The following is a 4934-nucleotide window of genomic DNA, read 5'->3' as shown; positions in this document are numbered from 1 at the left end:
TCTGATATTTAATCACATATTATACAGCTTGGGAGTAAGGATCTTATAGCAGCTCTAAGAAACTTATTCCTAAAAAATAGCATTGATGAGCATAATTGTTATCAATTTAACTAGCTGTCACATAGTTATCCAAGAAACACTTAAGTGTCTACATTAATCTTTGGACAAGATAGTCACTTCTGCCTGATAATGTTATATTTTTCCTGAAATGTACTCTGCTTGATATATACTAGGCACATTAATCTTCCTTCAGTGCTCTGTGTCTAAAGAATATTCTTTTCTCTTAAATGAAATAGTAATGTGCATCATATTTTCTATTAAAAGCTATAAACAGGATTCAAGCTCCTATGATTTGGCTTAAGTAAACTGTAAATTCTACATGGTAAGTTGATCAAGTAATTGCTTAAATCTTCATACCTATAATTGCTAACATTCTTTTCTATTGTAACACACAAACTGTTCGGCCAGTGAATATTTATTGAGTAAGTGATCAAGTAATTAAATGGATAAATGAATGTTTCCTATGAATATGATAAATGAATATTACTATGCCCTACTTCAAACTCTTGCTAAAATTTAGAGATATTAGTAAATACATACTTGGAAGAAATATTTATTTAACCTACTACATCCCATGTAGAATTACTCAAACCATATTCCTAAAAGGAAAGTTTACAAGGACTTTGCTCTCTCACTTCTAAGTTCCTTACTGATCACATGACATAACAAAAATTTCTCCGGCCTTAACCATTTTACTTTGTAAATATTTCCATGTTATTCTTAGCAATGATGGTCCTTAAGTATTTTGCTTTGGATGTTTTATACCTTTCATGATTATTTCATGTTATCCAAACTGATAAATCCTCAATCCATTCTGAATGAGTAGTGCTGTACATAAAAGTTGTCTCTTCCCTTCTAAAGGACCATACATGCACTGTCTTCTTAATAACAATAACATATTGGTCATAAGTCCTCTCTGTTAGTTTTATAGTCTTGGTCCTTATATTTAGGTCTTTAATCCACTTTGATTTAATTTTTGTATATGGTATGAACTAGGAGACCAACGGGCTCAGCCCGAACAATGATGCACACATTGACTCAGGGAAGAGGCATATTCTTCATAGAAAATCCTACCAAAGGATTCACATTTTATTAGCAATATAAAGTTGCAAGATCTGAAGAGGGGAAATCTATGAATAAACAATGTCAACGTGGGAAGAACTTCCCAAATATGACTGTTCTTTTTTCTTTTACAAGAGGCGTTTATGGCAGCCTGTAAGTCCCCATATTGTTTGAAAATAGAACTGGCAAGTTCATAATAACTGTGCTAAACAGATCATTTAATAAAATTAACATACCCTCATTAATATTTAAAAATTACTATAATTTTCTTAATGGTTTCTTAATTGTCTATCCTCTAATTGACTAAAAGTTTTGTGAGTCCACCACCCTCAAATTACATAAATATATCCTTAAAGCTTAAATGGGTAGGTTTCCTTTCTCAAATTTTTTTGCAGATGTAATAGAACTTATTTAAATTTCATGCAGTTAAATAGACATAAGTACAGTTATAGGAGGCTGTAGGACAATAATTAGTCTGTCCATAAAATAATCTCATTTGTGAAATGAATGGGGATTCCATAGCTAATAAAACAGGATAACATCAATTTAGAGTCTATCTATGCATTTCTTTCTGAGGTTTCATAACATACCATTGCTGTTACTATCTTATGGATAATTATTTTTGGATTTCATATATATTTTCTTATATTTGAAAAAATGCAGAACTAAATATCTCCTTACACAATTTTGAGAATTACTGAGCAATTGTAGAATTTTTATTTATTTTATTATTTTGCATTTTTATTTTCTGTTATTATTATCCCATTTGTGATCAAGGAACCTCCAGAACATAACTGCATAAGAAAACACACAATAAATAATTGTTGAGCAAGTTTGCTAATTAAAAAAATAAAAAATGCACTATTTCCTTACATGAATATCACCTCCATCCTTATTATTTTGACACTGACACCAGCATACTATAATTTTGTATCGGTTTTTTAATAGAAAATTAGTTTATTTACTACTTTTTTATTTTATGTCATCGGGAGAATTTATTTAACTTTCCTTTTGCTTTTATCAGACCAGTTGGTATTCAAAACTGTGCCCCTAGATTCTATAACCAAATTATTCATGGCATGTTTGACTTCATTAGAACCAAATGAATAAATCTGCTGAAGCAATTCACTTAAATCAGCATGACCACCTTCTCCTTCTTTTCTTCTTCTTTGAGCATGTCAACCAATTTATCCCAAATTCTTGCATTATGAGATGATGATGGAATAGGTTGTTTGTTCTGAGCTCTTTTGACTTAACACCCCTCCTTGATCCTGTACCTTTACCCATCTCATAAACCCTGGATTTTTCATTTTAAATTCAATATTTGCTAGAAGTACTTTACATATATTCTGTTCTGATATTATTGGATGAATAAGTTTCAATTTCAAATTGTAATTATCTCCACAAGGAAATTTCACAAAAGTAGAAAAGACTTTATTATGAAAGTACATCATTTTTCTCAGCACTCTTGATCATAGGTGTTTGAATACATGTAATGATTACTTGAGATTCTGTTAATAACAGTAATAATTAATTTTTGACTGATGAGTCTGTTGGGTTGTGGATATCTTAGATTCAGATATGTTCTGTTCCAGGATGTTATCTGCTATGGAAAAGAAGATGTGGTTTTCTTACATGGTTCTCAGTCCTCTATCTTGTGTGTATTAGAATACATTTTATGTATTACATGATAAATTTGTCATCAAAAATGTTTTATGAACATCAATTTTTTTAATCATCAATTTGGATGGCTTTCAAGAATCACTTAGAGATTATGATGTGCCAGTATGAACTCAAATTTTATCCCTTATCAACTAAATTTTAGGTCACTTCATATTGATTTTAGAGCACTTTATGCCCATATCATATCTGACCTTCACCCAATTACATCATATAAAGCAAGGATTGTGTTTAATAATTCTTGGTATTTCCCTAAAGAAATTAACCAAGTTTTGGACAAATACTATTTTTGTGAATAAGCATTCTATATTTAATTTAAGGTAAATATACTCTAAGAATCAATTATCTATGATTTGAAAGTGAAAAGAATATAAGGTCCTGACAAAACTTGTAACAACATACTATAAGACCCAAGTAAATAACAATTCAAATATGAAGAAGCAAAATGATTTCAAGTGCTAGCTATTACAAAGAAAGGAAACAAAGTCATAATTTTTATGTCACTATTACCTTTCATTAAGTAAATGATGTCAGTTATTATTTTATCCTATTTAGTGACACTTACAAGAAGAAATGTGGGATATTGTCCCTGAAACCTTCAACACTAGCTTTCTCTCTCAAATTTAGTATTTCTCAATACTTCTCAAGGAAAGGAAATATTAACTAAAGTTTTTAGGCTAAGAAATTAGAAGTCCTGTGTTTGTGAATTATTAATATTAATTTAATTCTGTCATTTTGTTAGGCAAATATCTTCTAGGAAATCACACATTTGAGGGATTAAGATCAGAAACTTGTTGTCCCTTAAAATAACATGCTTCTTTTTCTGTAGTGAGTCATAGAAACATCAGAAAAATTTTTAGCTTAAGATACTTAAATGTTGAGTGTGTCAAATCTTGATTCTCAGAGTTGTATAGTGCTTTAAAATAAATATAGAATATCAATACAAAAATCATGTCAACCTAAAAGAGTTTAAATTTACTCTACTATATTGGGTGATATCTTTTTTGTCCTTCAATAGAATAGTATAAGAAAAAAGTCTGAAAATGAACATTTATGTTGAGTAAGACACCTATGTAATAGTAATATATACTAATTAAATCTCCAGAATATATGTGCTTTCAAAACACCAAGTTTTGAAATGTATATTTTCAATACATATATTTTCTATTCTACTGGATGTGTTTCCTTTTTCATATGTCACCTTAATAGTTAACTTGGTGTCTCTGCTTTCGACTTACTATAATTTGTTTTTCCAGGCACTTTGGTTAAATATTTTCTTACGGTCTCCATATGTATTTCAGGTTCTCACCCAACTGTATCTTGGCAAGAAGTAAGAATACCTACAGCAGCGCAGTATCACGTAATTGTCCACCATTAGTCACCGGAGAATATTCAAACACAGAATTGCGTATGTGAGGTCCTTTTTTACCACCACAGAGTCTTTATGATTCTCCATGGATTCCTCCACCTGGACCTTAGACTACAGCAACCTCAGACTTCCCTCGCCATCATCACCATCATATGTTGATGTTTTAATTTTGATATATATATTTTTTAACTAACAATCTAGCTGGAGACTAATTAATTAATTCTTGTCACAAACAGATAGATGCTATTTTAAGGAAGAGTTCTAGCCTGTGATAAATATAAACATTTTAAATCCAGATGATATCAGAAAAAAAAGAAAAATAGTTTGTGCTCTAATTTGCAACCTACTTCCTTATTCTTCATGAAAATAATTTATTAGATAAGTGAGAATTTTTGGCTCCCTCCTCCATCATATTCTAACTTGAAACAAGATGCTGTTTGGTCCCTATGCCTTTTCTCTCTATTAATTTGATTCTAAGTCTAAATTCACAATGCTTGCCTCAGTTTCTCCTATTCTTGACTGCCTGTAAAGATAAGCTGTCTATATTTTCTGCACTTTAATTTCTCCTTATATTTTCTTAGAGAATTCATCAATGTGCAATGGAAGAGAATAGAAAGTCCAGAAGTAAACCAACATATATATTGCCCATTTATTTTCAACAGAGCTGCAATGGCAGTTCAGCAGAGAAGGATAATCTTAAACAATTTTTACCCCATATTTAAGAATGAATTTAGATCAACATCTCAAACTGTTAGAGAAGTTA

General features: G+C 30.4%; 1 pseudogene; it reads right to left on the bottom strand.

Annotated features, from left to right (window-relative positions):
* Positions 1-2094: 2094 nt before the first annotated feature.
* On the bottom strand, positions 2095-4177 carry LOC143649296 (protein SGT1 homolog pseudogene; annotated as a pseudogene).
* Between the last annotated feature and the right edge of the window lie 757 nt (positions 4178-4934).

This window comes from Tamandua tetradactyla, chromosome 11 (genome assembly GCF_023851605.1).
Source record: "Tamandua tetradactyla isolate mTamTet1 chromosome 11, mTamTet1.pri, whole genome shotgun sequence".
Lineage (NCBI taxonomy): Eukaryota > Metazoa > Chordata > Mammalia > Pilosa > Myrmecophagidae > Tamandua > Tamandua tetradactyla.
This window is presented reverse-complemented; position numbering and strand designations above follow the sequence as displayed.